Consider the following 10,181-nt stretch of genomic DNA (forward strand, 5'->3'; position numbering starts at 1 on the left):
GCAGTACTGTATTTCTTTAAAGAGAGAAAGCTTGTGGTGTCTGTCTTACCAACAGGGTCCTCGAATTTTAGGGTCAGTTCCTCTGTGTCGTCATGCTGCAGGAGAGAAAGCAGCGATCAGGACACTGGATGACACACATCTAGTCAGCTCTAGGACAATGACCCATGCAGACTTGAGAAAGCAGAAAAGGGTAAAGGGCAGAAGGGGATCTGGTCGGTGGATTCTGTAGTCAGAGGGAAGCATTCCTTCCACACCTGCCCCACTGGACAGAGGTACCCACGTGTGTGTACATATGGATTCTCTCCCTCTCTCCCTCCCTATCCTCCTCTGTTGTACTAATTGCCTTCCCTTAGTAGGGATGTCAACAGCAAAACTGTCTTCGAGAACTCCCTAAAACTGACCAGATTCACCAGGCCCCACCTCTTTCAGAAGAAGCAGAGCCAAGCCCCAAAGACTCTGAGACAAGAGAAGCAACCCTGAAGAAGCAGAAACCAGCCAGGCTGCCTGGAAGGGTTTAGCCCAACTGAGGCACCTGGAAAGGACACTCTCCAACCTGTTGAGCTGCCTGCAGGCTGAGCAGTGTGCTCCAGGGTCCTGGCTTTTGCGAGCTGTCTGTCATCCTTACTGGGGTGGGCTTTGGTGATGCAGCTCTGTGAGCCATTTCTGCTCTTGTAAGTGATCCCTCACCCAGATTCCTATAAGTAACCCCAATAAAACTCATTGGTTCACCAAGATGAACTTTGGGGGTATCTGTACTTTGGTATATTATGGGTTCCCTATCAGCAGTGAATAGACTAGTATGTTTTGTCTACCCGGAAAAAGTTTTATCACACATCAACCCTCCCAAACTCCTCCCCTAAAAATGAACCCAGTTAGAGCAGTTGTAGATTTGAGTGAAAGAGAGATGAAAACCTCCTTGGGTAGAGCTGGTCCTGCCCTTCACCAGCTGCAGTACTTGGGAGATTGGCCCCTATGCCACACCTGGGCAACACAACAGAGCTGACCCTGAAGGTGTAGATGTAGAAGATTGACCCTGAGGATCTGAAAGCGGGAGACCTGGCCCCACCCCTTGCTCACTGCTGCAAGGGGAGAACTAGCCAGGATGATGCAGGGGATGTCAACCTGGCGGTGAGGACAAGGGAGAACTTGTGGGCTGACCAAACCTGCAACTACTCAGACTCAGAACCAGGGTTATGGATTGAACCATCCAAATATCCACCCCATCTATGGTCTCCTGGAGCATGTGAAGGGACCTGTCCTGCAGACCCAAGGATGCAGGGATTTCCACAACACAGGGCAACACAGGATAACCCAGAGGAGTTCCAGTGAGGGTCCAGCATAGACAGTGTAGGAGAAATGAGACCTCGTACCAGACCAATGACTCTGCAATGGACACTTTCAAGTAAAGATATATGGATAAAGTGTTCACTGCATGACTTACTGTGTCACACTACAGCTTCCATAATGAGACTGATTTTTTTTCCTTTTTTCTCTTAAATTTTATTTTATTTTATTTTGGGGGAAGGTTCCAGGGCATATGGAGGGACAGGGAAGTAAATGGGATGGAGATGCATGATGTGAACAACACAAAGAATAAATAAAAAGGAGAAGGAGAGAGAGAGAGAGAGAGAGAGAGAGAGAGAGAGAGAGAGAGAGAGAGAGAGAGAGAGAGAGAGAGAACCTCCCTGGGGGTGCGACACAGTGAAAATCATTTGCCATTTGACACCCCAGCCTCTGCAGCTTTCACCATGAGGAAACAAACACTTACCTGGATATGGTCGTCTAATTTCCAGAATGTTGAGTCATTCCCCCTGTACATTATCACAGAATATTGCTGCCATATACCAGGAAGATAGGACAAAAACTTTGAGAAGAAGGGCGTGGACTCTAGGCTGGAACTGTTCACCTGCCATAAGTGGACAGTCATAGAGGCTCCAATCTGAAGGAGTAGAGGGGAGAGGTCCATTAGGGACAGGTCCAGCAGCCATGGCTGGTGCTGGCCTGGCTTTTTTGCTGCAAAGGTCAGGATCAGAGGTATATGTTCCAACAGCCCTAATCACAGTCTTGTCCCCAACACCTAGGTCTTCCCCAGGACCCTGATGTCTGCTGCTCTTCTACCTGCTCTGACCCAGTACTCCCTCCAGCATCCCTGCTCATCCCTAGTGCATCTCCCACACTGCAGCCACAGTCTCCAGCCACACAGCACCTTTCCTGGTACTGGGTTGCCCCCTGGGATTCTGTCTCAGTCATTTCCAGAGTTTTGAATTTTCTCCTTTGAAAAATAAGACAGACACTGGGGAGATGGCTCCATAGGTAAGTGTACTTGCCGCACAGACGTGAGGACCTAAGTGTGACTCTCCAACACCCATGTAAAAAGTCATAGTCATACAAGAGCCAGTGCTGTGGAAAGCTGTGGCGGGAAGATCACTGGGGTTTCATGGTTGCCAGTCTAGCTCCAGATTTGGTGAAAGATGCTGTCTCAGGGGGATAAGGTGGAGAGAGTTAGAGCAGCTCACCTGAGCATTCAAAAGGATCCCAATACACACACACACACACACACACACACACACACACACACACACACACACTCATGTGCCTGGATCAATGGCTTTACCAGAAGAAATGTAATATAGTTTTGATGGAGAGCTTCACGAGTCTTTAATCAATGCAAAACATAAACCTGAGCCAGCGTAGAAAGCCATGAAGTGAAAAAGTCACCATAGCAAGGCATGGTGTTGCAAGCCTTTATTTCCAGAACTCAAGAGGCAGAAGCAGGTGGATCTCCGAGTTGGAAACCAGCTTGGTCCTCAGAATGAGTTTCAGGTTAACCAGGACTGTTATATGGAGAAAACTTGTCTCAAAGAAAATGAACAAACAAAAAATACAAAGAAAACAGTTGCTATAAACTATAACTAAGTGCCAGGTGTGACCACAAAGCAGAAAACATGTCACAGACTCCCTACCAATGTCCTCCTGTCTTCCTGAGAAATCCCTGCATTCTTATAAGCTGAAGATGCTCACCCTCACCTGTGACACTGTGGCAGTTTACTTCATGATTGTCTCCCTAACTTTTGTGTGAGCGTTGCCCCTCTGTGTGTGTTCTGACTTTAGGTTGGGAGGAAAGGGGAAAGCCAAGAAGGAAAAAGGGCCCACCCTGACTAGACACCTGCTTTTGTAATAATTAAAGTTTTAGTCAAAATGACCATTGTCTCTGGATGCTGTGCACTAAGGTGGCTCAGGGAGTGTTCCCAAGTCCTCAGTGCCTGCAAAATCAAAGTTTCCCTCTGAGGCCTCTGATTGAAAAAGCTGCTGATCCTGGCTGAGATCACACTGAGAAGGTCCTGTCCCAACCTCCAGTGTATGTGAAAACTCATACACACACACTCACACTCTCACTCATACACACTCACACACATACTCACATACACAATCACTCACACACTCACTGACAAATACACAAACTCACACATACATACACTCAAACATACATACATTCACACATGCAAACACACACACTGGTGAGTGTGTGGATGTTGTGAGTGAATATGAGAGTGATTGTGTGTTTGTAAAAGAATATGAGAGTATGTAAATGTGACTGTGTGGGAATGTGACAGTGTGTGAATGTGAGTGATTGTGAGACAGTGACAGTGTTTGTGTGAGAGAGATTGTGTGTTAGAGTAATGTGTGAGAGAGTGAGTGAGAGTGCAAGAGAAATACAGTGCATGAGCATGTGAGAGAGTGTGTGAGAGAGATTGTGTGAGAGTGTGTGTGAGAGAGTGTGTGTGAGAGAGTGTGAGTGTATGTGAGAGGTAGTGTTATTTGTAAGAAAGTGTGTGTGTGAGAAAGACTGTGAGCATGTGAGGGTGTGAGGGTGTGTGTGACAGAGTGTCAGAGTGAGTGTGTGAGAGAGTGTAAATGAGTGTGTAACAGTATATGAATTGTGTGAGAGTATGAGAGATAGAGTGAGAGAGTATGAGAGTGTAAAAGTATGAGTGAGAGAATGTGAGACAGTGTGAGTGTGTGAGAGAATGTGAGTGTGAGAGAGAGTAAGAGAGTGTGAGAGTAAGAGAGTGTGAGAGTGTGCATATTGTAAGAGAGTGGGTGTTGTAACTGTGTGAGTGAGTGCGTGAGTTATGAGAGTGTGTGAGTTGAATGTGAGAATTAGTAATGAGTGTGTGTTGTTGATAGAGTGAGATTGTGTGAGTGGAGTATGTGTGATGTGAGTGTGAGAGCGTGTGAGTGTGATGCACATATGAGCCAGCCTGAAAAGGCCAAAGGAGAACTCAGGTGTCTGCTCAGTCACTTTCCCCTTAAGCCTTTGAAGCAGGGATTGTGTCGACGCCCCCACAGCACTGAAGTCACAGGCAACAAAGCCACAGGAGGCTTTTCATGTGGCTGCTGGGATTCGAACTCGGGCTCACAGGGCTCTGTTTTCAAGGTTTATTTATTTGCTTATGATCTGTGTGCTTGTTTGAGACAGGATCTCTGTAGACCTGGCTAGCCTGGAACTGGCTATATGGGCCAATGTGACCTTGAACTTAGAGAAATGTGCCTGCTTCTGTCGTGTGTGTGTGTGTGTGTGTGTGTGTGTGTGTGTGTGTGTGTGTGTGGTGTGATGTTACAATGTAACCTGTTTCTTAGTATACTAAACAAGAGAGAGAGACAGAGACATGCAGACAGACAGACAGACAGGCAGACAGACAGACAGAAATAGGAGAATATGAAGGAAGAAGGGAAGGAGGAAAGAGAGAAGTTCAGTGCTGGGCCTGGTGTTGCAACCTGGGATCCCAAACTACTCAGGAGGTTGAGGCAGGAGGATCACAAGTTCCAGGCCTGCCTGAACCACAAAGTGAGTTCAAGGCCACTCCAGGGGGCACTTCCTGTGCATGTGTCCCTTAGCCACAGCTTTGCCTGGGGACCTCAGGTTCACTCTCTCACAGCAGCCATCAGATTAGCCCCGCCCCTTTTACACTCAGCTGTCAGCAGCTCCTCTGATTGCCACACCTGCCCCTCCATGCACACTTGGAGCCAATAGCTACTTTAACCCGAGATGGCAGGGAGGCACGTGAGAGTCCAGAGTGAACAGGAATGTGAGGCTGGCCATGTGAGGTAATGGGGTAATGGGGGAAAGGGAGGAGAAGGAGAAGAATGATGTGAGGAAAGAGGAGATGCCAACCAAGTGGGGTGGCCTGGACCATAGACATAGAAGAAATGTCTGAATTATATTTGAGCCAGAGGAGGCAGGGGTGGGGAGGGAGGAGGCAGCAGGAGGAGGCATAGACCCCAGGCTGGAGATTTCAGGGTAGGGGGCGGGTAAGCCTGCCATACCCTTTAACCAGTACGACTGGGGGAAACTGGGAGAAACCAGAGGCCAGTGTCCACTTTGCCATATTCATGGGCACCTCAGCCATTTTTTCAGGTATAAGAGGGAAGAGCCCTCACCCTGGTGCCAGGATGGGATCCATAGTCTCTGCCATACCAAGACAAGGGTTTTGCCCTCAAGTGACATCCCTGGTCCTTGGGGAGCACTTCTGATGCCCAGAAATGCTTTTACTGCTTTAGAGAGATGTTAGCCTCCCAGGTTCCATTGCGGTCTAAAGCCACAGCAAAGAGCAGTTTTCAGAGTGATTATCTGTGTCATCAGCAGATCCACTAACCCATTTGGACCTCCCGCAGGGCCCCAGTCAGTTTCCAGGGTAAGGACCCTTATCTGTTAAATGCTTCCCCAGGACATTCAAGTTGGGGACAACAACAGCAGGTGTGTCATTATGTGCAGAAGAATCAGAAGCTAGTGCTTTCCATTCCCATCTGCTCCTTCCAAGTGTGTGCCTTATTTCTGACCTGGAGAACTCCTACTCATCCCACAAAGCCCAGCCTAACACCTATGCTATCTGTAAGCTTTCTCAGCATGCTTCCTCTGACTGGGCCCTCTACTGGTAAGTCAGGCCTCACCACAAGGGCCCCCACCATCTGTGGATAAGCTTGTGCCTGTGGGGCCTCCAAGCAGGGGCTCCTGTGGCTGATGCACAGGTGAGGACATGGTTCAGTTCACAGACCAGGATCAGCTATTTTCTGACAAGATAATAACAGCCCTCCAACACACATACACTCACAAGGACTGTAGTCGGGGTACAGCCTGTCTGGAGCCCACAAACTCACCGTGCTCTGAGTAGCATAGAAGGGATTAAAGCTCAGGAATGTAACCGTCCAGACTCTCTTGTTCTCATCCTCATAGAAACCAGGACGTATACCTTTCAGAGTGACTGGGAGTGGCCTGGAAGGAGAGGCAGCCATAGTGCAGAGCCTTTGAGCTGTCTGCTTCCTTAAAATGCAGTCCTGCAGGGGCAGGGTAGAGAACTTATCACAGCTTGAAGCAGGGGTGGGGAGAGTAAGGCATGAGACACCCAGTTCCTCTGCAGCTGGCACAGGAGCTAACCTCCCTGGAAACAGGTGCCTACTTCACCAGGTGCCCTGTTTCCTCAGGCTAGCCCTCTTCAGGACTCTCTGTGTGCCCTGATCACCACCTCTCCACCAGGTTTCCCTCAGGATCCTAGCTGAACCCCCTGGATCTAGGGCAGTGGCTTTCAACCTTTTGAATGCTTGTGACTCTATAATACTATCCCTTATGTTGTCGTGACCACTAGACATAAAATCATTTGTAATTTTACTACTGTTGTGGATTGTAATGTAATTCCTTTGGGAGATAGAGGTTTACAAGTGGGTCACAACCCACAGGTTGAGAACCGAAGCCCTAGAGGGGCTCCAGGCAAGACACACCTGGGCTAAATTTCTTCTCCTGGAAAACAAGCCCACACCCCTCAGATGTTTGTGATCAAGATCATATAAACCATGATTGAGTCTGGCAAGGGAACCTGGGGCTTCTGGCTAGCTTGTCTTTGGCCTCGGAGTCTGAGTACCCATGGAGCCATGTTTGTAGCACACTCCCTCAGCTTTTCTGAGGGCAGTCATAGAGTCCCTCATGATGGCAGCACCCTGTGCCCTGAAGGCCAGGTCAATATGTCCTTTTTCTTTCTGAAAACCACAAGCCAGATTCTTTTCTTCGCACCCTAGTCATGTGGAACACCTGCACCACGTCAGCCATTTCTCTTTCTCCTCCTCCCTCCCCCTCATCCTTCCTTCCTTCCTTTTTTTCTTTTTCTCTCAGAGTGTCTCATGAAGCTGTCCACAAACTCACTTTGAAGCTGAGGATGTCTCTGAATTCCTGATCTTCCTGCCCCAGCTTCTCTAGTGCTGGGATTCCATCAGCATGCCCAGTTCTATGTGGGGCTAAAGATCTAACCCAGAGCTTTGCACATGCTGGGCCAGCATTCTGCCAATCAATTTCCAGCCCTAGCCCCATGTCAGGCATTTCCTGGCTAGTTTTATGTCAACCTGTCACTGGCTGGAGTCATCTGAAAGGAGAGAGCCTCCATTAAAAATGACTCCCTAAGATTGGGCTGCAGGCGAGCATCTAAGGTATTTTCTTATAGGGATTGATTGGTGAGGGCCCAGCCCATTGTAGGTAGAGCCGGTCCTGAGCTTGTGGTCCTGGGTTCTGTAAGAAAGTGTACCAAAGCAAGCCTTGAGAGCTAGCCAGTATACCACAACCCTCCACAGCCTCTGCACCAGCTCCTGCCTCAAGGATCTGGCCCTGTCTGAGTTCCTGTCCTGACTTTCTTCAGTAATGGACTATAATGTGGAAGTGTAAGACAAATAAACCCTCCCCAACTTGCCTTTGGTTATGATCAATGTAGTAATTGTGATCCTAAGCCACTAGGGACTTCATCATTAGGCTAGAGACTGCAGACCCCATTTCACAGATGAAGAAACTGAGGCATGAATGGCATGGCCTGAGTGAGGTTGTTGGCAGTAGAAACCTGTGACTTGCCTATTCTTGGCTCTGAGACTTTGCTGCCAATCTTAGCTGAGTCCCTAGAGTTGCTAGGGGCCCAGGTAGAGGCTCAGAATGTCTCCCTGGGAGGAAAGGATGGGTCTTTTGTCCTCCAGCTAGTCTTTGTCTGTATCATGGCTGACAGACACTAATATATCCTAACCAACTTGCCCTTCTCAGCTCCCTGGCATGGGAAGATTTTGAGATGCAGTCTTCTCTCCATGGTGCTTCTCTTACCCAGAAATGAGCTCTGCCCAGCAATTCTGTCCTCTCCCAGCAGAGGGAGCCCTTCCCAAGCCCCAGGTAGTAAGCACAGCTGCATCAGATAGGGTGGGGGTGATTCCAGACCACAGACAGGGTGCTGTGCTGGCCTTGGAGACTGAAGGAAGGACACTGTGTTGTTGGCACACCTTGTTCAGCCACTCCAGGGGACCGGGCCAGAACAACAGGCAGACATGAGGTGGACAGTCTAGAGCGACAGGCCGTGGTTGGACGTGAGACTGAGAAAGCATCCACGAATGAAGACACAGAGAAGGAACTCAAGGGGTTTAGAGACCACACAAGGATGGGGTGTCATCAGGCTCCTGTGACAAAGGCTCAGTCAGTCACCTCGTGCTCATGCTCAGGGTAAGAAAACACTACTGAAAGCAGCAGGGCCAAGGTCAGCTTGTGAATGCAGGAGTGATGTGGACACCCCTGAGGAATGGACACACTGACAAGGACGACTATCTACTGCCTGCGGAAGGACTGACTGAAGACAGGCTACAAACACTGCACATGAGACCTCCCATCCATCTGCTATTTCAGGAACCTGCCAAGCCAGCAGGAAGAGGAAAGAACACTCAGGCTGACCACAGAACCCACAGGAGGACTTGGCACTTTTTCCTTTCTGGGGCACCAAAGATGTGCTTTGATTAGAGCATCTTATCACCACAGTTGTTGGGGAATGTTATTTTAAGGTGTGTTACTTCTGTTTATGTTGCATTTGTTTAACTCTGTGAAAGTGAGTTACTGTGCCTGTCTAACACACCTGATGGTCTAATAAAGACTGAATGGCCAATAGTAGGACAGGAGAGAGGATAGGTGGGGCTGGCAGGCAGAAAGGATCTATAGAAGGAGAAATCTGAGAGAAAGGAAGAAGGAATGAGAGAGGAAGGAGGAGGACTTAGGGGCCCGTCACCCAGCTAAATAGCCAGACATGGAGTGAGAAGGAAAGAAGGGGCATACAGACATAGAAAAATGTAAAAGCCAGAGGCGAAAGACAGATGGGTTAAGTTAAGAAAAGCTGGCTGGGGACCCAACATGGCTGCGCTCAGAGCGTAGTTCTTGCTCCTCTAAGGTGAACTAAGAGTGAAAGTCCCACATCATGTCGGAGCTAAGCCGGGTCACTCTGTCCCTCAAAAAGCCCGAGGCCGACGGCATGATCCGAACTATCATGCAAGCAGGCCAAGCTATACCTGGGCCCCCACTAGGTCCCATCTTGGGGCAGCGTGGTGTCTCTATGTACCAGTTCTGCAAAGAGTTCAACAAGAAGACAGAGGACATCAAAGAAGGCATTCCCCTGCCTACAAAGATATTTGTGAAGCCTGACAGGACATTTGAGCTCAAGATTGGGCAACCTACTATTTCCTACTTCTTGAAGGAAGACAGCAGCTGGGATTGAGAAGGAGGCCCGGCAAACAGGGAAAGAGGTGGCAGGCCTGGTGAGTTTGAAACACATATATGAGATTGCCTGTGTCAAAGCTAAGGATGATGCTTTCGCAATGCAAGATGTCCCCCTGTCTTCTGTCATCCGTTCCATCATTGGCTCTGCCCGTTCCTTGGGCATTCGTGTGGTGAATGACCTCAGTGCAGAGGAACTGGCAGCTTTCCAGAAGGAACGAGGTGTGGTTTTGGCTGCTCAGAAAGAGGCAGATTTGGCAGTTCGGGCAGAAGCTGCCAAGAAGTGACCCCAGCCTTCCATACTCTGGGATTTTGAAAGAAGGGGCCAAGAAGGGGGCCCACTGTGAAAGCTGAGCCAAAGGAGAAGAAGAATCTTCATGGCAACATGACTCATAGTTTCCTGCCTTTAAATATTTCTATATATATGGCTGTGCCAAGGGATCACGCTTGAATAAACGTCGTATGTAACCAAAAAAAAAAAAAAAAAAAAAAGAAAAGAAAAGAAAAAGAAAAACTGGCGGGAAACAAGCCAAGCTAAGACTGGGCATTTATACTTAAGAGTAAGACCCCTGTGTGATTTATTAGGGAGCTACGTTGCGGTTCCCCCAAAAGAGTAAAAACCAACAAC

At 48.6% G+C, this 10,181-nt stretch overlaps 1 pseudogene; it reads left to right on the forward strand.

Moving 5' to 3' along the window:
• The first annotated feature begins 9,257 nt into the window (after nt 1–9,257).
• Nucleotides 9,258–9,840, forward strand: LOC128110527 (39S ribosomal protein L11, mitochondrial-like; annotated as a pseudogene).
• Nucleotides 9,841–10,181: the final 341 nt, after the last annotated feature.

The sequence above is a fragment of the Peromyscus californicus genome, unplaced genomic scaffold (assembly GCF_007827085.1).
Source record: "Peromyscus californicus insignis strain IS unplaced genomic scaffold, ASM782708v3 Scaffold_15__1_contigs__length_86483966, whole genome shotgun sequence".
NCBI lineage: Eukaryota > Metazoa > Chordata > Mammalia > Rodentia > Cricetidae > Peromyscus > Peromyscus californicus.